Genomic DNA, 27,500 nt, shown 5'->3' with positions numbered 1-27,500 from the left:
CATCTATATGCTGGACTTTAACAGTTGGGAGAGAGGAGTCCATTAAACTGAATGCTCACATGTTGTAGGTACACACCCTCACACAACAGCTGCACACAAACAGGACATGTGCCACAACTTAAAACAGTTCAGATCACGAGACTCAAGGCATTTCTCTACAGTACAACCGTTATTCTTGGACTCAAGGGTAACATTTGATACTAACAATGACTATATAATAGAGTTTTATAATGCATATATTAAATTTCATTTCATAAACTAAAAAAGTCAACAGATGTTCTGACGTAATGCCAAATTAGATTATATCTCATCTAATCTAATCAATCTAATGTTATTTGCAGAACACAGAACACATGCAATCTTTAGCTTTGCTTACTGATCAAATGATCCAGTATCTCAAATATTGTTAAATCATGACTGAATCTTTTTTCCAAATCCAGTGATATCTAGTGAGCACTATATATAAATAATGATTAAATATTATGAAATGGGATCAAAGGTTAGGCATCCTCGTAACTCCTCCTCTAGCTTGATCTATGAGTGCGGAAAGTTTGCATTTTGTGTGTCCACCTTGTTGTTTCAGTGGCTACGGGGGGTCAGCTCTCCCAGAAGTCTCGGGGACTCTAACAGAACAATCACATGAACCTGTGTGAGCACCGTTCTCTCGGATCAGAGACACTGAGGACGACGTGGACTGGAGTTCTTTTCCAGAGCAGGTCAAGCTGGGCTGATGCTTCTGCCTGCACAGTTTGGACAACTGTATTGATGCAGCTGAGCGGCGTCGGTGTTTAGTAGAATCACCCCCATGTGTGTTTGTGTGCAGCAGCTCCAGTTAATTGAACACCTTGCTGGGCCTCAGGCGGCAGGTGTTGGATTACCACTGCTATTGATCTCAGGCCCAACTCTTTATCAGACCAGACAAAAACCCATTTTATTCAGCCATCTCCTGCAGCTGCAGCAAACTGAAGCATCTGCATGTATTTTCCGAAACATTCCGAGACTATACCTGCTGCGGAGAAAATAAAAGAAATGATGTGCACAAATGAGAACTGGGTGATCGGGGACAGGAAGAGCAAAGTCTCCACAGTGTAGGTAGCCTTTTGAGCCATTAAATCAATTTCCTCGAATCTGGAAAGCACCATCCCAGAGCAGGAAATGCCACGCGGTGAGCTTCTCGGGGGTTAAACCAGCCCTTCTGGCTGCAAACTGAATTTCTGATTGAATAAAATGCCTTTTCTTCCCTTCTCTGCTGGGGGCAAAGAGCTTGCTCTCCTTTCTTTGCAGCCGCACACGACTCCAAAGAAAATTACACATATCATTACGAGGTGCGCCTGAATAATACAGCAATCAGATTAACATATTACTGACGAGGCTGACACATGGGGCAGTTGGCTGCAGGAACTTTTGCACCTTATATTATACTAATGCATGTCGTGTTATGATGTGGACACAGAGCTGGTGTGCAATGAGTAAGAAGACAAATCTGCTGATATTAACCCGCCGCTGTTATTCAGCTACAGTTGTGCGCCGGTTTTCAATGCCGCTAAGACTTTCATAGAAATGATAAAGTGTTATGAAACATTTAGCAAAGACAGGAGAGGCAGATGTAGAGCTTCAATTTAAAGCGTTCTGACTCGTCACATGAGACGAATGTTATGTTTGATGAAAAAGCAGTCTCGCATGCCAGGTTGCAGAGAAAAAACAGGAGAGCTTAATGCTAGTTTAGACACTACTGCTTTTGCTTTGAATAAACCAAACTGGCAGCGAATCGGGAGCCTGTTTGATATCGAGCCATTGTTCTGATGTGATTTGAGTGGCTGAGGCCGCGTTTGGTGGTAAGACAAAGAAGAAAAAGATGCAATTAAGTGAAGGCATTACAGCATCTCAGTCTTAATGTGGCGAGGGATCTTTATTAATTAATCCGAGCGCCAATTCTTCTGCAAAGGCAAGTAGTTTTTTTGTTTTTTAAATTAAAAAACCTGGTGTTGATTTCAGAGGTGGTGCACAGGGGGTGTATGTTTCTCCCTCAGGGATGGAGACATATTTCAGTCAGCTTTTTGCTGAGATTTCTGTGAAACTCAAACCCATTACCTGCGTATCAAAATACTCTCCTGACAATGTCGGCGCTCCTCTGCTGCTGTTTTATGATTCTTTTGTTATACCGTTCCGTCGCCACGCAAAAGCATCATTGTGCAGCTATTTGGGCAGGAAGATAATGGCTGCTGCCATTCAATCTTCTCTCAGGATAGCCGAGTACGCTGGGTGGCTTGTGATGCCTTTTGTGCGTCTTGGTGTGTGAGGAAAACGCCTTCATAAAGTGTCAGTCCATTTTGTGACAGTGAGGAGAACATTAGTATAGCAGCACTCACTCTGTGTGCGACGTTGCTCTGCTTTGAAAGACGAGAACACATTTCTCACAGCCGGTCCGCACAGATAAGTTTGTCTTTTTTTTTTTCTTTTTTTTTTTTTATCTGTGTGTGTGCGCGCGCGCACGCACATGCATGCATATTTTTGTGCGCTTGCGTTTCTCCAACGTGGTCTCACACCCCTGCAATTACTACAAACATGTGTAAAGCTATCTGCCTCATTTTATGCCACAGCATCTATAATTAAAGAAAAGTATTAAATCAATTACAGAGGCTGCACCAAACAGCCCGTCTCCTCTCTGTGCGTTATACTTTCAGTTCCCTTGTCGCCGCAGTACCACGTGATCAAACCGCAACTTCCTGACAGAGCTGCAAGACAATTGGACAAAAGCGGCACATACCCACGACACGCCCTCTTTGAAACGCTTACTGAGGCTTCTGGCACAAGTTCCCAGCCTTCCTGACCGGGCAATTAGAGGTTTGCATGTCTGTAATGTGACTGTACACCCGCCCCCACGAACACACAGACACACAAACATGCCCACATACACGTAAAGACAAATACACACATACCGGTGCTGGACTGAGGACTGCAGACGACAGCTGCCAAGAGTGTATCTGTGTGAAAACACAGCGCTCACACCTACATTTATGTTTCATTGATAAGATCTTGGTGAGCTACTTCATGAGGGGAGGCGAGGTGACAGCCACCCAAAGAAGAGCTTCTCTTCTAAGCAATAACAACGCGGAGAAGAAATGTTTAAGTTCTGAGTTTGTCCATTTGAGTCCGAGACGTTCTTCTGGTCGTGGACTTGGAAGATTTTTTCATTTTTTATGTGGCTTTTCCAAGAGCCCGCCCGTTAAACCACACACTTATCCCATAGTGGAAACCTCATCTCAGACCACCTATAAGAGCTTTTCCATCTACACACCGCACGGCCACTGATGTATGACTGTGGACACAATATTGAATGACATTCAAAAGCTTGTGGAGAGAGAAAGAGGTTGGCAAGGGAGGGGGGCAGGGGGCAAAATAAATATTTTCTAATGATCTGCTAAAATTAGAAATCTTACCGTGCGGTTTGGGGATGTGATCCAGCTCGTTCTGCTTAGCTGGCTTTTATAAGGGCCCGAATTAAATTATGGAAATGTAAAACTGCAGTGTTGCGAGATGAGTAAACAGGGGCCTGCAAACGGCACATGGCTCGCATAGGGGGAATTCCAGCTCAGCCTTTTCTGACCGACGACTATAAAGTACCAAAATACATAAACCAAGTATGTAAAATATCATCAACCTACCCAAAGAAATCCATAGTCAAAGTCATAAAAGGTATTAGATGTATTTGTTGGCACAGAGAGTCTCTGCTGTAATAATCTCGCTCCCTCTGGTCCAGAATACAATACCCATAGAAGCTGCTAATGGCTCAGGTTGTTGTCTTTGTGCATTGCAGTTACTTAATATAGGTTAAAGTTGAAGCCATTAGGCACTGAGCAGAACTCCAGGCACCACTGCTGGGTAATAACCATCATCTTTCCCGGCAGCAGCCGCTCCGGACGTGGGAGAGCGTGCACTCGGTAACCTACAGCATTATGGGTAATGCACTGACAGGCTCGTCATCGATTACCCCAATTAACAGGGAGGAAGTGTGTGCGATTCCTTCTGCAGAGTCACAAAGGAGGGGTGAAGGAGAGAGGAAAAGAGAAAACCAGGGGGGAGATGTGAAGTCAGAAAATTACCATTTTCACAGTTTAGCCACATGCTAACATGCTCATTATGATGTAATATTATAAAATATCATGTTAGTTTGGATTTAGGGCTCTTTGTAATGTTGAAACGACCAAAGTACACCTGGTTAACGGGCAATTTGATGATGTAGACTGCTGCTGTTGGTGCTAGAGGGAAATGTGGCTGCTAAAATAAATTGGCTTTGTTGCCTGAGAGCCATAGATATTAGCAAAAATCTATTTAATACACGTGGAGACGCTTCCAACGTCCCTCCGGCAACGCTGAAGGTAAATCCATGAACATAATGACATTCCATCCGGTCGGTTTCGAATTATATCACTCAGACATGAGTCGCTGAGTCAAAGCTCAGACGTTGATTCAGGGGGAAGTCCAAAGCCAAATACTTGAGGAAACCTTAGTGCCCAGGAGCAGCACTTAAATAACGCTGCTGTAAATGAACAATTTCCACACAGCAAAAATCGCACATTTCCTACCTCACCCTCTTCATTAAATGTGCCGGGGAGCGTCCTGTAGTGTGCCACGGAGAGGACTGATATAAATTTAACAAGTCACAAGGCCACTTATCCAATTTTTTTTAAATAGTTTCCAGACCTTGTTTTATTTCTATAAGTCACAAGCTGCCAAGGCTGCTCTGAGGTCAGGAATAAAGACGTGAGGAAGAAGCGAGGAAAAGGGACAGTAAAGAGGGAAAGGGGCGGGGGCCCAGCGGCTAACTGCATAAATCTGGTCTCATGGGTAGTGTGTGGCAGTGTGTGTGCATAATAGAGGTAATTATCTGATCAAACAGATAAGACTTTGGTCCAGCTCGTGCTGTGGGTGGGCTCTAATAATCCACATCATTAGGTATTTGGTTTATATGTCTCTCTTATGAGTGTGTGTGTGTGTGTGTGTGTGTGTGTGTGTGTGTGTGTGTGTGTGTGTGTGTGCGCTGTACTCGAGCCACCACTGAACACTAATCAGCCATTTACTGTGATGTTGTTTTAACTCCGTACGTTCCTGGCAAGACAAAAATCGATTAACTATTTCAAATTCTGGGAGATTTCTCAGCAGCTTCTCGTTATCAAAAAGACTTTCACATAACAGTCTCTGCTTCTGCTTATTTATGTCTTGCTGCCTTTCGCTGTTTCAAACCGCCACCCCCTCAGAAAGCCCTGGAAACGGGGAATTAAATGAGTTGCTGTCGCTTGAGTGCAGACAGAGTCCTTTGTTTTGAGCAATCCCTCCATCTATGACAAGGTTGATATTACTGCCCGATGACTCCGTTCCAAATGGACCTTTAAGTGTAATTGAATTTCCTTTAAGCAGCTTCAGACAACAAGCAGTTCCTGAAGACTGAGTCTGATGTTTTTACTTATTTGGACTTCTACAGGGTTGAACGTTGTTTGGTTGTGCAGCCGGAGTTTGTAATGCCTCACCCAAAAACCGCGGGACGCATCACGACCCTGAGCAGCCACGAGCAGCTGATTAATTATGAAAATACTTGTGATTTCCATAATTTCATACACACTTTTGTACATTTTCTAGAACTATCCAGATTGGTTTTTTATTTTTGTTTTTTTTTTTTTCCTGGAATCCCAAAGCACATAGTCACCAGCTCCTGTAGTCTTACAACTTTACAGCGCGGAAAGAAAGACATTTCTGAGCGTGAAATCCAAGTTTACCGTCGTGTACACTCCGGCCAGATGTAGGCCTGTCGACCACACCGGGCCCCAGCTGCTAGTTAAAGAAACCAGGCGCTAACTTATATAACCGTCCCAGACCGGGAGTAAACTTTTACCTCCCACTGGATCCCACTGAGCAGGATAAAAGTCCTCTCAACGTGTTTCTGTCCACGAAGCCGCCACATCCCCCGTCCCCTTGATGACAGTTACGAGCTGACTGATGGGACAGTGGCCAGGCAGCCGTTGGTGTTCTGGCGGGGACGTTTGATCGGCCTAAGCCCCGCCCCCCGTACAGGCTCTGATGTCATCGGAGCAGACGAAATACAGCACATGGAAAAGCACGAAATACATGTTGACAAGTCTGGATACCTTTCTGCTGGCTGCTCCAATAGAGGGAGGAAGCTGTGACAAGGTTTTCTTTATGCCGTGACTCCAGATGTTTTTAAACACACAATGTTGGCTCCTCCAATGCAGATGCGGTTTCGGGATAAATTACAGCGTGTGAATATTTACCTTCTGTCACATTTTGAAGTCCTGTTGGGGACCGTAAACGGGAAAAGGAACACACGCAAGCATGTCGAAAAACAGTTGTGTAGCAGGCTGCACGCACGCACACACACTTTTCTGGGACCTCTCCAAGTCTGGGGCTCCTAATAAGATGGCACTCTTGGTGAACAGCATCGCTGTGTCTCTGCTTGAGAAGCGAGCGAGATGACAGCAGGCATGTGAGGAGCAGCGAGATGAGCCAAAAGATAAGCAGCGAGACGGCGTGGACGAGTCATTACACTTGACACTACCGCAGCAGGAGAGAGAGGGAGAGAGAAACAGGGAGGAGGCGGGAGAGGAGGGGGAGGTTTGATTGTTCTGGTACATTATCTGATGTCAGTGGGCTTAAAAAGAGAAAAGAGAGTCTGGGCCTCTGACCTCAAAGGGGATTTCTAATGAAAAAGCAAAACAAAACAATTATTTCTGAAAGATGAATGATCAGTCAGGATTCCGGCCGGCTGCAAATCCTCACATAGCGCTGAACAAACGCTGATGCAAAACAGCACGAAGCCTCCTCTGGTTCTGCTGATACATCCTGGCAGGAAACTGCAGCAGACAGAACAGAAATAATCTGTTTGCAATTATGGCAGACAAATTGTTGTCCAATTAGTGGCAGGGACCACTGTGCTAGCACACCTCAGGCATGCTGAGGTGCAACACAACGATGCTCTACGCAACTAGCAACCAGAGGATGTTTTTCAAATTTTTATCCAATGACGTGGAAAGAAGAAAATACAACTGTGTCACACAGCTCCTTTATTGACCAAAGTCTGCTGAAAACACATCATGGCGTCACATCGTTGCGCTGGTGGGTCGTGTATCTCCATTACTATGAAAACAAACTGGAAATAATCACGAGCATCTGAACGCGTATTAATCTTCAACAGCAACCAAACGGGCTGTAGGGTGAGTGCCGCAGACAGCATGGGGAATTTGGTAAGTGGACTTTGATTGTTGGTTTTGGTCTTTCGGTGAGATTTATTGAGGATAAATAAGAAGGAATAACAGCGGCCTTATCCTTTAATGCTGGATGAATTAGAGCAAAAGCCCCTGTATGATGCTGCCCCTGAGCAGATTCCAGCAGCAGCACATGAAATATAGAACCGTCAGGGTCGCTCCACACGATGCCTCAGAGAGAAGAGCTGTGGTTAAGGCACCGCTGCAAGTGGCTAACATAACAGCTCATTAATGCTAACCAGGTCTGGGAATAGAAGGCAGAGAGCCCCCCCCCCCTTCCTGAACTGAACGTAGAGGCGGAGCTGGAGGGGAGCTGACATCCTCAAATACAAATCAAAATGCCACAGGAGAAATGAATGAGTCTGGTCTTCAGCCGCCACAAAATAGGGCCTCACTTGTGCCTGACAGCTGCAAATAACCACACTCACTCAAAAACATCGGCGGCGGCAGTAAAGTGCGGCGGTCAGCTGCGAGGTCAGCGCCGTATATTTTCTGCCCTAATGTATGCCATCTCTCCTTTAAGTTTGAACATTTGCTCGCTTCAGTCGCCGCAAGCGCCCGGGCCCGGCCACACAGAACACACTCTATCCCTGCCCAGACTCACTCCTGTTTGCCAGGAAACCGTTCCCTCTGAGCTGCCAGCAAATAGCCCCCACCGAGCAGCAACGGGGGGGCCGACAGGGGGTCGGGGGCCGGGGGAGGGAGCCGGTGATCAATGAGCCGCGGACAGGATGGCATCAGACAGCTAGTTAGTTCAGCTGATAATTCTCTGAAGGAGACCAGCAAAGATGGATTCAGGCTGACGAAGCCAAGATCCCCCCTATCAGTGTGTGTGTGTGTGTGTGTGTGTGTGTGCGTGTGTGTGTGTGTGTGTGTGCGTGTGTGTGTCACGGTTCAAACACACTGCCACTGAGCCACTGCTGTCAGCCATAAGCCCCGCTGCCTGCCTGCCTGTGTGTGTGTTTACGTGTTGTGTTATTCTTAATTTTGGCAGAGCTCTACACTGTATTTTTAGCAATGTGTGTGCCTGTGCATGCAGCCACACACACACACACACACACACACACACACACATAAAAGTTATACAAGGCACTACTTAAAATGAGCTGTCCTGAATTTATTTAATGTCAGTGACATTAAACAATCAGAGTCGGAGTTGTAATTCCCTTAAAATTATTCATATTCTCCTCGTGGTTCCTCACAATGGAGTGTGACCTTGATGTCATCCGAGCCGTTCAACCAAAGCCTGATTATTCCTTGTCCTTGTTAATTCATCTGAAGGGCTTTTCGAGACTACAAACATAAAAAAGCACCCAGTATTTCACAAGAAAAAAAAAAAAAAGTAAAAATCTGAAAAAATGAAGTTCTTCTTATTCCTTTAATCTTCACTAAGGAAGTGCAGGTTTTATGTCTTTAAATGAGCTTTTTCATAGAACGCAAACGTTCACCAAATGAAACAATAACGGCTCTAATAGCTGAAGTCCTAAATGTCAACAGATTTAACACCACAGTGACATCATTCTAGTCAAACTGTTCATTTTTCTTGTGAGCAACTGGCTTCTGCTTTCTGTGCAAACCTTCGCAGGCCGGTGTGCGTCAAGCACAGCCATGTGAAAAAGAGGAAGTGGCCGCAGCGCAGCGTGTTGTCCTCTCAACGCTGCTGCGCTGAGCCAGCGTGACGAGGCAAGAAAGTCAGCGCTGATGTCAATGACCTCGAAACTACTTTAGACGATTTCAGTTTGTTTTCACTGAAAAAAAAAAAAAAAAAAAAAAGTCACTCATGATGATGTGACTCACTTTTTAGCACTGTGACAATGTCATCTAAAAACTTGGAGCTCCTGAGATTTGGATATAACATTTGGTCACATTGTGCCTCTCCAAAATAAAAACCAAACACAAAACTGGTCATCTCTAAAAACACACACACACACAAAGTCAAGTCCTGGCGAATAAACAGCTCCTCAGTCAGAGGTGAGCTGGCTGAGGTAAATTGGAAGAATGCTCGACAGTTCCCATGATGCCTCAGGCAGGCAGACTGAGTTTTCCTTTAAAGGAGGCTTACCTGTCAAACTTTCCCAAAAACAGATTCTATGGAACCCAGCTGTGTGTCTTGTGTTAATTAAAGTCACTGTTTGTTTGTTTGAGTCGGAGCTGCGCTGAGTGGGAACATCAGTCCTCGTTAATTTTCTTGCTTTTATAAAGACACAGCAGGTGCTCCGGAGGAGAAGAAAGCTTTTTTCTTTCCCTGAACTCTCGTCCAGGCGTTACTGATTCCTGAAGAAAAGTTTTACCGCTTCTGAAATCAAAGCAGAATGCTCCCCGCTCCCTTCAGGAATCCTTTTAGTGGAGTACAATAAAGTGACAAAACCTCGAGGTCCACCTGTGGATCCTGATAGAAAAGTACACAAGTCGGGGAGTAAACGATAGACTCTGGCTGTAACGCAGTGAATCCGTCCTGGACAGCAGTTCGCTGAGAGCACACGTCCTCAACAACCGCAGAGATAAACCAAACACCCCGCACGCTGCGCCACGCACGGTAATTACATCCAGCTTTTAGGCTGATGAGAAAATGAGAAAGCACAAATAATTAAATGTCATTTTCTTCATGCAAAACCAAATGGAAACTGATATTTTTCTGCTCCTGTGCAGAGCGCACCTGGGCTGTGTTTACAGAAAACATAATCGACCAAAAAAAAAAAAAAAACCCAAAACATTAATCTGGGAAGAATTCAGTTTCATAGTTCAAAAAATCCCACCAAATATCAAATCGGAGTTATTAAAAGTATCACAGAGAAATACAAGACACAATTAAGCCAAACAAAAGCTCATTTCTATTCAACACTTCAACACCATGCCAGCAGTGAGTTGACAACTCTGCCCTGTTTTTTTTTTTTTGGGATAAGTCATCGCCTGGCTCAGTGTATCGAGAATGTGAGTTGACAGACTGTCACAGCAGGCATAATGTGAAAATCCACAGAATAATATTCAGCGTGAAAAAGGGGCTCTACTGTTTTGCATAACGTCAAGACTTTAAACTAAGTTTGGACAAAAAAAAAAAAAAATAACCCTGAATCGATGGATTGTGATGAGAAACAGGAGAAATCAGAGGAGGGATTAGTTTTACTCGGGCTACTGTGGAGCAGATTAATTCAAAGAGGGTGGATTCTGCGCGCTCGCTGCCAAAGATTAACTTCACTCCACTTTTGCACGTCAAAACAGAAGATGGGTAAAACTGAAATGACTGTTTCAGAGTGGCAAATTATTTTAGCCACAGTGGAAAACAATGACTTCCAAATTCATGGGGATTAGTCTGTGTTCCTTCTATATTAGCATCAGCCTCTTACTGCCCCGTCTTAAACATGATAGCAACATCAGAAAGAAACACTCTCCTCAGAGTGTAACTTCTTCCTTAATGCTGCAACGAACAAAAATACAACAGCACTTTCTAACCCAGATTTGAGTACAGATGTTCTTTCACTGCAGCACCTGTAGAGGGAGGAGAACATCAAATCCCAACATAAAGCCACGAGACACAGGAGGCTTCTGTTAGTGTAACTCAGATGCAACAAAGCCGGATTGTCTTATTTTTAGTTGGAGTTATTCCTCCTCTTTGTTCAAACAGAAATCATTTTCAATAAGCGGCTCTGTTCTGAAAGACAGATTATGCATCACCGTGTTTTTCCCAATTCCAGCGCTGATGTTGACGTGACTGGCGCTTGGCCTCTGGCTTTACTGTGCATGTGCAATTTAACATACTTTTATATTTACACTTTCCTATTCAGTCGAATGACAAAGTGCGTCCAAACTTTTGGCCTGTACTGTATATATATATACATTATAAATATATAAGTGGACATGGCACCCACTAATAAATGTGCATGCTGTACGTTTCGCACACACAGCTATGTCAGCGGCGCTCCTATAGCACCAGGTGATATTTATGAGGTGTTAAGAATGCTTGCCTGTAGCCCAGTGATGGGAGACTGATCCCACCCCGCCTGGCTCCTGCTTAACGACACACACAGGCACTAAACAGCGCACACACAGCCAGGAACCCTCCGAGCCCCCTCCACATGTGCACGACAACCCCTGAACTTTGAAGTGCCTGCTCCGTTTCCATCCCTGAACTGAAACACTCACTTCCTGGGAAGAAATGCACCTTCTAAAATATCCCCACTGCCTCCAACTACTCTTCCTGTGGAGGAATCACACATGTTGTGGCCTTCAGCTTAAGAGCGAAGATGAGAGCGGAGATGACGTGCAGTCTTTTTAGGTTTTACAGCATCCTGAGTTGTTCTGGATGGATTTAATCAACTGCTGCACTCCACATATCTGATTATAAATTAATTATTTAACAGTCCTTGGGTGTCTGTCAACAGTCGTGTATTCACTTCAGTATCATACTGGATGAAGAACGCTTGCAAAATATGAACCTTCAGTCAGACCACGAATCCCCCGCCGACCTCAAAGCGCTCAAACCACCTCACTGCCATTTATTTACAATAGCATCAAAACCATCAACAATACGGGCAAGTGTTTTTTAAAGCAGAAACACAAACAAATCTGATGTGCAAATATTGACACACATGGAGGTGCTGATTTGTGGATTGACAGGCAGATACACACAGACTCCCTCAACCCTCCGACGATTAATTAACGTGATGTTCCCCTTCTGAGTCATGGCAGCATTCACATATGGCTCAGTTCAGTATCACCTGTGCCCGGTTCCCATGAGTACAAGTGGAGCCTGCGACTGACGCCAGCCCCCTTTGGTCCGCCGTGAGCTCTCCACCATTAAAACCTTTCTCACCAAACATCTGTCCAAACAACTCTGGGGGTTATTCCATTGGACTCTGCCCGAGCGGCGATGCATTATCTGCCTCTGCTGCTTCACTAATGCTGTGGGGACTTAGAGCGGGATTAAACCTCATTTATGCACTTCCCCATTTTCTCCAGCTGTGCATGGAGTGGAGCGGCGAAGCGAGTCTTTTCCTCTAAATTTAAGATGGCCGCATGGCTCCATCACTCAAGCGACAACACATTTATTTCAATTTCCTGCCTTTTCTGCTGAGGAAAATTTTTTACTTCGGTGGCCTTGTCTTCAGAGGCCATTAAAACCTCACAATACATAATGACACATGAAGCCTTTAAAGCCATTATGTTCATTATATACTGTAGGTGTGAGGCTACATCTGCAGTAAGCACAGCATCAAATCTTGCGAGGTAAAAAAAAAAAATTATAATAATAGTAATAATAATCTGAAATGCATTTATATCTAATCTGTGCAAGGTTTTACTTTTGTTTCTTATATTTTACAAAACATGAAATATTGTTCTTTCCTATATTTCTACATCACGCTCAAAATGAGCCCAAATATCAGCACATGAACACAACAAATACACTTTCTTAGGCAGGTCAGATGTGCTAAGTTGCGCTATGAAATAGATAAGGAGTGAACTCACTATCAGAGATAAAGCAATCAGTGTCCAACTGCCAAATAAATCACAGGGTCTGGTTTCAAATATGAGCTCAGACCTCTCATCCATCTGATAAATGAAGAGGATCACAATCAAAAAGCTACAGCAATCAATCACTCTGTGCGCTCCTCTTAATAATACTGCTGCGATTCATTATGTAACATGAGGCTGCACAAGGCTTCACTGTGACACAGCGTCAAAGACTTGTAATGAAAGATTTATCATTTCCTCTTTGGCCCAGTCGCTGCAGCTGACATAGATATTAAGACTCAGATTCAGCATTAATCTCAACACACAGTCAGTCTGCTGTTGGGAAAAAAATGTTGAGTCTGGAAAACACCAGCACTCTGCAAAAGATATAAGCATATATCAATGTCACGCATTTTCCAGCATCAACACTCCGGAAAATATATGATATATATATATATATATATATTATATTACATATATATATCTGTGTGTGTGAACACACTGTCACTCTGTTAAAAAGGTCTCTGTTTCTCCTTTAGTGAGACTTGATCGACATTTAGCTTTATTAATGGAGAACTGAAAGTGAGATAAGACGTGTTCTCATCTCTAACCACAAAACAACAACCGGAAAAATTCTGCTCAACATTTACTCCCACGTTTCTTAACACCTCTCTCCTTTAGTTCTGTTTTTTTTTTTTTCTTCCCAGTACAAACTCAAGAGGCGACACAAACTTCCTTAGCTGCAAAACGTTGCACCACGTTAACCAGCCGATGTTTTCTGTTTGGCTGGAGTCGCACACTGCTCTGTTAACAAAATATTCACAACACACTTTTACTTCTTGTCAGCACAAAGGAAAGCGCTCCTTTTTTAAGTTCAATGGCTGACGCGGTTTGGAGCAATTTCAGGGAGAAAATCCGACTCTAAAAGTTCCTAAATGCGATTTGCAAAAGTTAAGAGACGACGCTGCCGATCTGATACCTGTGGCAGCTCATCAAACGGAGCAATGTTATCTTCCTGGTTATAAATTAGAGAAGAGTAATTGGAAGAAGCAGCGCACATGACGGATCACACCACACAATCAAGACAAAGATAATGAATCATTACACAAACAGCAGCAGCACCAAAGCAGTCTGTGGAAATTCCTCCCGAATAATAAACACATATGCACTGAACTCAGGGCAGATGGGCAGAACGTAACCTACCAGCCATATTGTGTGAGTTTGTGTGCGGTTAATGATTTCCCCAGGCCTCCTGCGTTGTGTGGGCCGCCTTGTCTCCGCCCTGGAATAAAAAGAGGATTGTTAGGGTGGGTGAGCAGCTGAGACCGAAGGGTGGAGGGCAGGAGGAGGAGAGAGAGGGAGGGAAATAGCATATAGAAAACAAACAGGGCCATACAGTACAAAGGCCAGCCAGGACACCCGCCCACCCTCCTGCTGAAATCTGCCCTGAACCCTCGTGCTTTTCTTCCTCCCCTTCATCTGTTCACGTCCTCACCTTTGTCTCCTATTTCTTCTCCCTTTGAACACTTTTTCCTCTCTGACACCGTTTTGCACTCTCCCTTCTGTCCGCCTATCCTCCGCTCCTCTTCCTCTCCATTGATTTCCTCTCCTCGCGTCTCTCTCTCCACTCCATCCTTGTGTGAAAGTGTAACTCTGGCCTCGGGAGCCTCAGCTTGTTTACCTCGCGGACAGACATGAAAGCCAAACATTTATCTATGGGACTGCGTCACAGTCACGCCATAATTGGTGCAGAAACAACCTCCCACTGCCGCCTCTGCAGGTTCTAATGTCACCCCGACTCCTGCAGAATCGGCATCAGATAGATATGAGCACACATGCTACAGACTTCCACCACCCCGATGTGACTGATGTTGACGAACCCACCGACTGACATACGAAGTTCTGCAGCACTCTTATTCTAAAGCTGCTTCAAATGTCGTAATGAGGTAAGAAATATGGAACATTTAGCATTTTCTTTGACAGAGTGAGATGAAGAGGCCGACATGAATATCACTCGACTGGCTGAAACAGACTGCCAGTAAATAAATGTTATAACTCATGTTCTCTGTAATGTGAACTCCATCCTTAAGAACAATAGTTGATCCACCCACGCAACACTTTCCTGTTTTTGGATGCTCGTGGAGTGATTTTACAGACAGATATGAGAGCGGTGAAGATATTCTCATCTTCTCAGTAAGAAGCAAAGCCTTTATACATCAGTGCTGTCAAATTGCCCGCGTTATTCGCAGCAAGGAAGCTTCTTCTCTTTTTTTTTTTTTTTAATCCAAAAAGTAACACAACGCGTGACGGTTCAGTGCAATGATAGCCGTTACCTTGTTGTTCTGAGCCGACCCAACTTGTGGCTTAAGTTCCCGTCAGACAGTTTCCGTTAAACGCGAAACGAAAAGCAGATCGGGGCCGAACAATGTGTCTATTCTCGAGTGAGGTTGAATAATTACAGCTTAATGATGAATCTATTAGCAGATGACATGGTGCTGACAAACTGTATCTAAGCTTTTACAGGAAATTTATCTTTGCTACAACTCATTATAGTGCATGTCACCATAAAAATTCAGCATGGAGAAGGAAACCCGTGAGCGTTAGATGGCATGCTGGTCACAGCAGACAGCCGCTCAGCAGCGACGACAAGAGAAATTTCATGAGATGGAATCCATAAACAGAAAAATCTGAGAAAGAGGAAGGAAAGGAAACCACCTAAAGTGCTTTGAGACGAGAGGGGAAAGAAGAAGCTGCTAATGCCTGCTGAAGACCATCACAGGCTGCAGCAGAAAGTGAAGCTCAATTATTTCAATTACTAGATTTTCCAAAGATCCTGTCAGGAATTTTTTTTTCTTTTTTATTTCTGGTCAGCTGTTGTTTCCAAAGTCAAGATGAAGCTTCCACAGTCATGTTTCTGAAGGGACAATCCAGAAAATCCCCCACATCCTGACGTATTAATGTTGTATGTTTGTATAAATGTTCTCCTCGCCCTAGTGGAGGAAAAGAAAAGGACGAGCTGCACTCGGCAGGCCAGATGAGGGGAACTCCCCTCCGGCTGAACATAAAGAATCAATTTTCCTCCAGAAATAGTGCAGGAAGGACAAGAGGATGGGAGGAATGGGTGGTTTAATGGATGTAAGTGCAAAGTAGCGCAGGAGCCACAAAGTATAAATAATTTTACTAATAGATGAGGTCAAAGGTCATATACACTGGGGATCTATGTACCAGTCACAGCAGATATACAGTGAGGAAGTGAGAAGGAGAGTTTGAGAGACTAAATCAACCCACTGAAGACAACATGTTGAGATGGGAGGTCAACTATTTAGCCCCTGTGCTGACAGCCTGCTCAGATTGAAGAAGAGGACCAAACAGAGGCGGAGCGAGGGGGCACTGACAGCAGAGCGGCAGCGTCGCATCGGGCCGAAGGCTTTTCGATGTCTTTGCGATGAAGGCGAGCTTCAAAGTGAAGCTCACTTTGCTAACTCCTCTGAGCAACGCTATCGCTGCCGCCAGCGCGGCCTTTTCGCCATCCTGCCACCATGTATGGCTCCCTTTGTCACAGTGAAATTCCACTGGCAAGTTTTGAATTAGCTGGAGGGCTCTTCTTCTTCTGCAGGCCGTGTGGTGGGGGGAACTGGGCAAACAATAAGGAAGCTCAATGCAGAAGCCCTCCTGCTGGGCCTAAAACTAACTAATAATATAATTTGAGTGCTCTGAACTAAGGAGATGGGGGAAGAAAAAAAAGATGTGGGAGTGAGAGAGAATTTCTCAGCTGCCATGTTGTGTTGGTTTTCACAGCAGAAACCTAACCGGTGGTTAACCAGAACTGTGAGTATGAATCCTCCAGGTGGTGCTTACACTAGATTGCTGGGGAGGGGCTGACCTACAAGAAGGTAATCATCCTGTTGGTCTATATCTGGGGAACGGCTGAATGTCAGATGAAGGTTCATCAATAATGTGACTTTAAAGGGGCGCTCCGCTCATTTTACACATAAAGGTCAAATTACTCTCGAAGGAGCGTTTTATTCTGGAGGGAGAACAAAACCCAGATGATTGCTTTGAGTTAGGGGGGTGAGGCTACAAAAGCTGGACAGAAAAGCAGCAGCATGAAGCTCTAATGAAAGACAGATTGCATCAAATTACGTGTTTTTATCCTTTTTGGTGAGAGCAGACTTTTCCAAAGTGAACTGACTTGAACTTACAAAAACCTCTGAGCAACATACACAACATCACTTGAGGATGTGCAGCCTAATAATAACTTGATACCAACACTTCAAGCAAGTTTAGAAGGTGCAGATGCATTGACAATAAAGCCACAACAGACTAAGATGTAAACAGGCAACTTCCTATTTCCTGTCAACTGAGCAAACACAGTAAAGCATATGAGGTTGCGAGGTTAACGCACCGTGATATGATAGTGATTACCTCTTATTAATTGGTTGCGTGTGTTGTGTATATGATGTGAAAGGCTGGAAGCATCACACACAGCTGCCCTGAAGATCCACAGGTGCTCTGCACGGTGTTGTGCAGAGCATTTTGACGTCAGACTAACGTTGACCTTTGACCTTTGGGATAAAAAAAGTGTTGTAGGAGTCCCCCGACTTTTGATCACCAAATCCACCTCTGTGACAACGCAACGTGATTTATTTATCTGATTAAAATAAGCAGGACAAAGCACATCTTCGGTTGTGGCGTTCCTTGTCGGGCTTAAAAACACACAAACAGAAAATAAGCAGCGTAACAGAGACACAACAGATGCCAGACCGCAACACGAAGGTGCAGGAGGTGTTTGGGGGCTCTGCTGCTGTCAGAATGTGTTTCATTTCACCGGAGCGCACGATGCCACGAAGAATCCTCTCAACGGGAATAATTGTCTGATCGTTTCAAATTAACCATACCGGCCTGGAAGGATTCCAGAAAAACAAAAGGAGAGGCTTTGATAAGATCCATCAAAGGCCGAGTCTCCTGCCGCGGCTGCTTGTTCGATGCCTATCTGACCATGTCTGCCACGTCACCACTACATCCTCGCCTTTTCAACGGGAAGCTGTAAAAAAAAACAAAAAACAAACTTAACTGTAAATATAGTAAGATGACGTTTTAACAATCTGACCGCCAGCTCTCATTCAGACACATTCAGGAAGGCCAATGAAACACTTCTGAGGCTCTTATGGAACCGAGTCTTTCCCCCGCTACACCGAAAAAAATCAGTTGAGAAAAAAAAAAAAAAGCGACAGCAGAGGCATCTCGATTAGAAGCCTCGTGGCAAAGTTCTACATTTGAGACGTCTTTGCTGAGCGCTCAGAGAGACTGCTGTTTTCTGCCATGTGTGCTTCAGCCGCTTCCTCCCAGTGACTTAAAGAATGCCAGTAAGATCTCAGCAGATAAAACACCCACAGTGGACGTGAGGAAGTCTGAAACAGAGGCAGAGAAAGACTTTCCCACTTCAGAGAACATCCAACTGGAAACATCTTGAGGGTAAATTCTGTCAGTGGGCCCCCAAGTTCACCAGTACACCCCCGCCCCCCCCCCTCCTCCCTCTCTGATGGTAAATGTAAGGCTTTGAACTGCTGGCTGGGAGGAGTTGGGGGGGGATTCACTGGGCTGTCAGGACTATGACGGATGGTGGATGGAAAAGATCAGATCCTGCCCTGCTGTTCTGCCTTCAGGGAGATAATTTTCTGACGATGCAGACCGAGCCTTGCAAGGCTAAAATGTCGTTTTAACATGCAAAGCCCCAAATTGCCCCAGTTATGTCAGCAAAAGACTTTATAATAGATTGGCAGGAAGTCTGAGAAACAGATGTCTCCAGAAATTAGTGGAGGTGATCTGCTAATGAAATGTTTGAAGTGTGCATCGCAGGAGGGTAGATTATCTACTTATCTGTGCTGTGTGGAGAGCATTCACAGCAAAACGCCAGCAAAGAGACCCCTCGTCCACTTAGGCGCAGCACATTGCATCATGGCTTTTGTTTTGTTTTGTTTTTGTGGTAAAGAGTTTGAAACCAATCTGGTGTAAAGCGTTCACATCAAAATGGGGTTCTTTAACGGTACTTGCATCCCTTTCATCACCACCTTCACACCATATCACCTCCTCACATGGCACTTCACACTAAACCAACCAAAATACGTAGTTGGATTCAACCCCCCCCCCTCTTCTTGTGTGGAAGCCAAAGCAGCAACAACTCAACCCACACAGAGCGGGGGCATGAAGGAAAAATAATATCAAACAATGGCAGAGGTTTGTGAGCATCAGTGCCAGCAGCCGAAGGGAGCGCGAAGTTTTCTGGCAGCGGAGGGTGAGCAGGAAACTGAAAAGACAAAACTGCTCATGGTTGGAAGAGAATCGGAGAAAATGGGGGATCCAATTGATCAACCAACTGAACCTCCCGAGCTGAGAGGGTGCTGCCCCATTTAATGCGACTCCGGCAAACACTGCGACACTTTAAAAAGATGAACGTTAGTTCGACAAACAAAACGGCTTTTGTTCCATCGCAGCCGGACGGAGCCAAGTAGTTGTCAGGCCACTTAAATGGCTCATATTTCACTCACACTTCATGTACAGCCAACCACAAAACGCTTCTTTTAAGCATCAAGTCTATCTTATTCCATTCATTTTGTTCAAAGGAGCCCAGCGGCTGCTGTTGAACCTCCTCTGGCTAAAAATAATCATTGAATTAATTAAAGATCAGTCTGAGCTTTATTGTTAATTCCAAGGGCAAATTATGTGCATCTTACGGCCATACAGTCAGTAATTGAATAAACATGCCACTTCGTATTTGCAGAGACACAACGAATGGAGGACTGAATATTTTATTGAACTAATAGGATGAATTTACAGTAATTGACAGTTTCTTGGTTGTACTTTCAGTCAAACTGGATCTCACTTCATCAACTTCGGCATCACAGCGGCGCACTCTGGTCGCTTCACAAAGCTCCAAACAAAACATGTTCTGGGTTTTATTGTATTCTTCAAATTACAAACCTTAAGATGGAAGCTCAAACGTCAGGGACTGATTCTTGTGCCATGTGTGAGGAGTGTTATTCACACGTACCTCAGTATGCGTGACCCGAACCCTCACACACTAACTACAGTAAACGTCCTTCAGGCCATCTGGGCCTCAGTATCTGCAGGTTGGGAGGGGCGAAGGGGGTGAGCAACTGCGACATGTTCACAGTGTCACTCCAAGGGTGGCCATCTTGTTCCGGCGTGAAACTGAATTAACTATACGGGGAGGAGTCATAACGCGCAGAGAGATGAGGAGGATGATAGCAACGAAGGGGGCCGAAGATACACAGGCACCGAGACTGAAAGGCCGAGGAGCACAAGGCCTCGTTGATAAGGGGCTGCATAGCTGGATGATTCAAGGAAACAGAAGGGTGGTGGTGGTCGTGGTGTTGGGGGGTGGAGGCAGAGGCGGAGGCGTCACAGTGAACAGGAAGAAGACAATACAACAAGGCCTGTCAAAGTGAAAATTTACTGTTGGTGAAGATGCAGATAGCTTTCCTCCCGTGCCCTCCACACTATTTGCATGATTAATGCGTTAAGAAAAGGAGTGAGGGACTAAAAGGGGGGGGGGGGGAGGGGGGCTTAATTACTGCTGCTTACAATTGGATTTTAAAAACAGGTTTAATTTCCTTAAATTCCGTTTGCTTTTACTCTCCTGATCACTCACATCTGCAATTTTCTCATTTGAGTCTTATAAACCAGCAGGGAGGTCAGATAGGCATAAAATATGGTCTCTGCTGGGTCCCACGGATAATTAGCACATTATCATGTATGTCCCAGATGCGTTGCCAGTCCATATAATTATCATATATCAAACATGCTTCAAGCTACACTTTTAATGACTTCTGTTAATGAAATTTGCTACACAAATAATTTCGCATTGTCTTCGGTCTCTAGTCACCGGTTCCACTTATCAAGTTCTGAGCGGAGCTGCCTAATTTAATTTACTGTTTCACATGTGCTGTTAATACTGGAGGTGCTGCACTGGTGTGTATGCGATGAACAGGAAGTTCTTCATCACCTTGCCCCGCCCCCCCCCCGACGATTCTTCCCATCTTCTTGCCGAGGAGGATGCTTCAGATCTTCAGAATCAAAGCAACCGTGACTGCGCAGCTGATAGTTACTCATAAGATCTAATGCACTTCACAGTTAACTGCACTGAAACCTCACTGATGTCCCTCACATGTGAGATAAAAGCACTAATGAGGAAATGTAAATCCAAGACTGGCGCCACCAGCAGCTACGCCGGCTCAAATCCCGCAGGACACAAACCGACATGAGGAAGAAGAATTGCAAACCTTGTGTGACACTAAATGCATTTTCTGATTATTTAAATGTCTGACTTCTGTTTTCTAATAGGTCTTTGGATCTCATGGCCTCTGTCTTCCGTTGTCATGCTCTAGTATCACTTCAGTGGATTAAACGAACAGGATAAAATGCGATGATTAGTGAGCTCTCAGAGCTGCCGGCACAGCGGGTGGTTTGTGTTTGTCTTGCCTGTCACACTTCTTGTGTTGTGTAAGTGACATTGGTGTTTCTGACCTGCAGGCTATTCTTGGCCTGCAGTTGTGTTTTAAAAACAAACTTGACTCCTCCCCCTTTGTGCAAATCCTAAATTTGTTTATGACCACGCAACAAGCTTCCCACTGCACAATCTGGGAAGTAAAAGGAAGGAGGAAACTCCACAGGTGCATGCCAGCAACAGCTGGGCCCAAACAGAGCTGAAGAGATGTATTAAATCGCCTCGGCCGCAGAGCCCGGCCTGGGACAGAAGCTATCATCGAGGAGGCTAAATGCGATTAGTGTCCGGCGGTAATCTAGGGCCTATTCATTCCTGCTCAGAGCAGGTGACACATCTGATTCACAGGATTAGTCCACCTCTGCTCAGAGTGGGGAGAGGAGAGGGGAAATCAAAGTGGCAACATTAGAGGAGCTGCGGGGGGGAAAAAAAAGGAAGGAACTGCGTGCAAGGAGAGGAAATAATATCAAAGAAACAGAAAGGGGAGCAGGAGCCATGAGCCCGACACTCTTCCATAATTAAAGCAGACAGTTCCTTTGTGCAGCCGTGTCATTAACATAACCCAGCACACTGCAGGGGCCACTGCTGCTCAGCTCCTTAGTTAGTGGCTTCAGAACATACGTGATGAGAGACGAGCAGATTCCAGCACATCACGTGTTTGGCGTTCAAAACTTTATCGGCTGTCTTTTTTTTTTTTTTTTTTTGGCTTGGTTTGGTTTGGCTTACTGATCTGAACAGGTAGCAATCACAAGCACGCCCATAAATAAACATATCAATAAATAAATAAAGTTTTTAAAACTATGGTGGTTTCAACACATAATAAAACGGATTGTGGTTGAAAGTATCAACCCCATAAACTGTGTGACACCACTAAATGTTGCCACATGTGGCTACGCGTCTTTTATCTGTCGGCCTGTATCTGTTTCTGCCCCATCTGCAACCGTTTTTTACTGCCTTTTGTTTCAAATTGAAACTTTCCCTCCTCTCCGCTGCACAAATACTAAAAACAAAAGGGGCATGGAAGTGAACAGAATCACACAGTTTGCTGCAGAGTTGATCTGTCACTGGCCATCAGAGCAGCAGTCACCCTGATGTGTCTATGAATCAAAAGAACCCCTTGATAAGGTATTAACATGATATTTGGTTGAAGATGGTATCTTGCCACAGCCACAGACACAAGGCTGTGATAAATCATCACGTGTGCAGCTGCAAAGATAAGAAATGAGCGCTAAAACAGGAACCAGCCCCAACGACGAGCCCAGAACCGGACACGAGACAAGCGACATCATGCAGCAGCATCAGCAGATGCGTCAAAGATGAAATTTTAATCCATATACACACAAAGACGGAGCTGCAAAACAACAGCACCATCATTTCTCCGTCAAGAATGTCATGAGAGAAAGACGGAGCTTTCTGGTCGTATTGATTATTTGTCCCAAACTCAGCGTGCATTCTTAAAAAAAGTCAATTTTTCAGTCTTAGTCATGTGGTAGAATATTTTGCGAAGACACAAGCGCCAACTTTACGGATTCACATTTTATTTTAATACTTTATTTTAGACTGTACAATTTTCCAGCTCACTGCAGCCGATATTTCCCTCACGCACCCCTGAGATTGAATCTATAGACACATTAAACATTTCTAATCAGAATTACATGATTTAAAGCTCAATGTCAGGACACGGCACAAAATAATTCTTTTTTTGGTTAAGATCTTTATCAACAGTATAAAAAAAAATCTTTAGAATCCAACTTCACTGCCATAAAAACGGTAAATAAATCTCAAACACTTTCCAGCATAACAGGAAATCAATTCTGCTTTCTTCTTTAAAAACTGAGGCTGCACAGCTCCGCTTATCGTCTGGGCTTACTGTTTTAAAGCAACACAGAAGAATCGATTTCCAGTGAAACTGCCGTTGTATTCGGGCGTGACGCGATAAAGTCTATCGATAAATTATGTGATATCTTATTGGTGTATAAACTTCTGTGCCAATTCACAACATAAGTTACTTAAGGAGTTTTTTTTTTTTTTCTAAGTTGACATGAGGAGGGATCACTGCCAATGGTGGCTAACAACAGAAATATTTGTGGTTATTATTAGAAAGTGCAGAGCAGTCGGTGATTTTATAACTGTGTTGTTTGAAGAGACAAATCCTGGATCATAACATCGTCCTTATTTTCTCAGAGGATGGCCAATAAATGTATTCAAACAAAAGCCCTTCACCTCACAGAAAACCTTCATTTCCCTGAAAATCTGCGACGGCAGAGGATGATATAGATTTCACACTGTCACGGGAACGGCGCTCTTTGGCAAACGCTTTCAAGCTTCAAACCTCTTATATTCTGCATCTTCCTTTATTCTCTTCTGGGCTCTTGTATCTCGCTGCCTGGATTTTCCATTCTCCTCTGCATTGTGAAACACACAGTACAAAATCATACAAGGCCTCTGAGGCTTCTCCCTTCTCTCTCTTTTTCTAGCTGTGCACGTGCCTCCCTCAGCTCTGTGGATACGACGACTCAGCAGCACAGACGGATGAGGACGAGAGCAAATTTAGAGCATCAGAAACCAAAAAACAAATTCCAGGGGTGTCAGAGAGCAACAGCAGGTTTGATGGGGGCACGATTAATGCAATAAAATGAAGTCAGGATTCACGGGGAGCATTAAAAATGAACCGCAGCTCACATGAAGAAGTGTTAAGTTTTATTCTTCACAACTTTAACTGGATTCCCTGTTGTGCTAATCGCTTTTAGCCTGTTAGCTTAGCACACAAGCACACATTAATCTGCCTAATTAGCTCATTTATGTGGTTTTGCAGGTTGTGTGCCGTTTTAGAGCAATTTTATATTAACATGCTGATAGGTGATTTAAATTTTATTTTCAGACAGAGCCAAGCCCTTAAAGCTAAAGTAAGCTAAGCCAAGCTCAGCGTGTCCTGCCTGGAGCTTTATATTTAACGACCAGGCAAGCAGAAATCAAAATTTCACACCAACACTACTTTGCTTTTGGTTTTTAAAAATTTAATATCCATATTTCGACAGCTTGGGTGATCTGAAGGACGTACTATTAAACATGGTTACGCCCTGAGGCCGGTTTCTGGTAATTTGCATTACTCTGAATGTAAAAGTGATTTTGAGTGACTGTAAGAGGAGACGCCATATTATGCTGCACTTCTGGGACGAGATATTGCCATTGCTTTGCCGTAGGCGCCTCCAGTCTGTTCTCACAATCAACGTCAAACGGATACAGAGCAGCAACAGCAGCAGCTCAGAGAAAGGTTGGTGCTGGAAAAACAAAAGCGACTGAGGAAAACCAAGCGCAGTCACTGTGGTGTCTGCACAGCCTGGTTGGATGTCGTGCGCAGCTCCTGCCTATCTTTGTGTTGAATAATGTCATCATTTTTCACAATTGACAATGCAACAGGATGCGTTTGTTTCAAAACAGGTTCATCTAAAACGAAAAACTGCCAAAGATGTGAAGTAATTCTGTCTCTCAGTATCAAAGGAAAAAACACTTCCTACATTTTTATCTAAATGTTTTAGACAAAGCAAGCCATTCAGAGACGTCACCTGGTGCTCAGAGCATTTAATCAGCCAATAATCAGCTAGCTGCAAGAAAAGGCATCCATAAAGGAGCCAGAGACCAACTGACAAATCACATCAGCGAATGCGTCATTCCACCTTAACAACCTCCTCCAGCGCGCTGCGTACATGTTGACACCGTGCCCCAGTTCGTTGATGATATCTCAAACAGCGCGCCCCTCCTGGCCTGTCTAAATATAACACACTGTTTTGCTTTCTGATAAAACACTTTCATTTCATAGTTGTGCAAGAAAAGCTGAATTCTGTGACAGGACATGGAGCAGACACACCCGTATTTGTTTTAGCTTTTATTGCTACCCTGCTGTACACCACAGTACGTACGTGACCATGGCAGTGGGCAGCGTTAGTGTGTGTGTGGGGGGGTGTTGTCCCACCCTACGCTGTGAATCCCATTCATTCACGCACACACACACAAGCATTAATGCGCCTTTTTCGCAGCCCCAACGCTGTGGATGTTTGAAAAAAAGAAAAGAAAGACACGCCAAGCAAATGTCACATTTTTTTCAAAACCTGCATCAACACAATAACAGATATGTGAAAGCTGCAATAACCAAAGTGGTGTTTGCTTTAATTATGACTCACAGACACCCCGCCCCCTCCTTCTGTTGTGAAATGATTTCACTGTCAGTGATTTGGTTCAAGATGTGAAGTAGAATTCATGCCCACAACACCGGAGGAAAATTGCAGCTAACACAATAAACATAGATACCATTTTTGCAGGTCAACAAGGGTTTGGAGGGAGAGTGGGGTGTGAAGAAGAAGGCACAGTGGGACGGTTGCCAGCTGCAGCAGAAAAATTATTACCCAGCCCGAAGCCACCTGACCTCCACGTCCTACCTCCCGTCTTCCAGCGGAAAGGCCACTGTCAATCCATAAAGCACTCTGGGAGACAGACAAGCTGCTGAATGTAGGCTGACACGAGGTCAGGTGAATTTTTGACTAATGCTTCTGTTTATGAAAGGCGATGGGAGGACGGAAGCTGATTTCATGGGAGCGTTTCCCCCCCCCCCCGCTGACATTGCTCCCGTGAACCCTGGATTCAGAGTCCTCCAGCAGCTCCTCATGTGTGGATGAGGTCGGGGCGGTGCCTCCCCCGGGACTAACAACATGCTGCACATGTCATACAACACAAACCCCACCAGCCTGCACAACAGGCTACTCCTAACCTTGAAGTGAAAGGGACTGCAGATGAGTAGAGCCAAGGTATTAAAGCAGAAGATCAATGGTGACAAAATGTGTCAAATATCAAGAGTACAGAATGTCAGAATAAAAGACCAGCGACACTTTAATTTGTTAATTTCAGAATTAAAACATAATTACTGCATTTTAAAAAATTTTATGAAGTCATCTTTAAATGACAAAAATCCTGTTTTCACATTTTCATATATCTGTATCTGGTTTGAAAGCGTTCCAGTGCATTATGCATGCTACATGTTCTTGCCAGGAAATATGCAAAATTAGGGCAATTTCAGATGCATGTGAATCTCAGGTTGTTGTCAAAGGGGAAATTAAATCGCTCAGATTAACTTCTCAGGCTTTTCCAGTCACATTCTCTACAGCAGGAATACAATTTGAAATCAAGGCTGGGAGGAATCAAAACAAAAACAAGCGCGGTAAATAAACTCCGCCATAGTACGCCCTGCAGTGTCGGGTCTCCAGTTTCCCAGTGAAAGATATTCAGGGGCTCAGCTGCAGCTTGATGAACGCACAGCAGCCAAAGTCTCCCAGCTGATCTGGACTAACTTTGACTTTGTCATCAGTTCAAGCCAGTTCCCACCTCCCTTGCTCTCTGGGCCAGATAAGCACAACAACACTGGAGTAGAGGCCTGGCGGGGGAACAGACGGGCGCCTGACAGGCAGCAGGAAAAGGCGTCAGTACTGGCTTGCACTCTGACTGACAGCTCTGCCAAGTTCTGATCGTGTGCATGTGCTGTGTTGCTTTTTGCTTTTTTAAGCCAGAGCAACAACAAAAGCGTTGTGAGGCGCCGCACAGATACCGAACGGTGTCGTGCAAACGGCCGAGCAGCAGCTAGCCAACAATTTCCCGCAGGTATGCATCCAATACTGCACACCTGCAGCAGCCGCAGCAGAGAAAACTCATTTCCCATGAGCCTGTGGATTACTGCTGTCACACAGTCGTCCTGGGAGATACTTTTCCCTTTTCATTATTATTATTTAACAGCTTAAGTTGGTGGAAATCTACCGTGAAGGCATTAGAAGTATTTTAGAGCTGAGCTCAATGGAGCTGGTGGATCACATGATATATGAAATTCTGCTAACATCATCCTTCCCCTGTTTAATACCAGCTACTGAAGGTGGAGCACCCTCAGAGCCAAATCTGAATTTATAAAAACCGTCCAGCCTCAATTACAGAATATGTGATGCCGATCGCACAGTGCATAATTGATGGCTCAACATATGAGCTGCCGTGTTTTGGTTGGGTCGGGTGTCTCCGACAGAGAGGCACTCCTCCAGGAGTAACTGTAGGCTTGCCCTTTGTGCTCAGAGAACCGGAGATGTGACAGCTACATGATCTGTGATCAAATCCACGATAAAGTGGAAATATTTTCTGTGAACCCAGGATCAAAAAAATCCTGCCGGCTTTTGTCAACGACATCTGACAGCAGTTCCTGAAATGTTGAAAACCGATCC

At 44.5% G+C, this 27,500-nt stretch overlaps 1 protein-coding gene across 1 annotated transcript in view; it reads right to left on the bottom strand.

The window, feature by feature from the left end:
• Positions 1–27,500, bottom strand: part of thrab (thyroid hormone receptor alpha b) — a 101,210-nt gene that overhangs the window by 45,085 nt on the left and 28,625 nt on the right. Inside the window, exon 3 of the mRNA XM_029528544.1 lies at positions 13,929–14,007. The gene's annotated coding sequence lies outside the window, so the exon portion shown is untranslated. The remainder of the gene's footprint in view (positions 1–13,928; positions 14,008–27,500) is intronic.

This window comes from Echeneis naucrates, chromosome 19 (genome assembly GCF_900963305.1).
Source record: "Echeneis naucrates chromosome 19, fEcheNa1.1, whole genome shotgun sequence".
In the NCBI taxonomy this organism is placed as follows: Eukaryota; Metazoa; Chordata; class Actinopteri; order Carangiformes; family Echeneidae; genus Echeneis; species Echeneis naucrates.
This window is presented reverse-complemented; position numbering and strand designations above follow the sequence as displayed.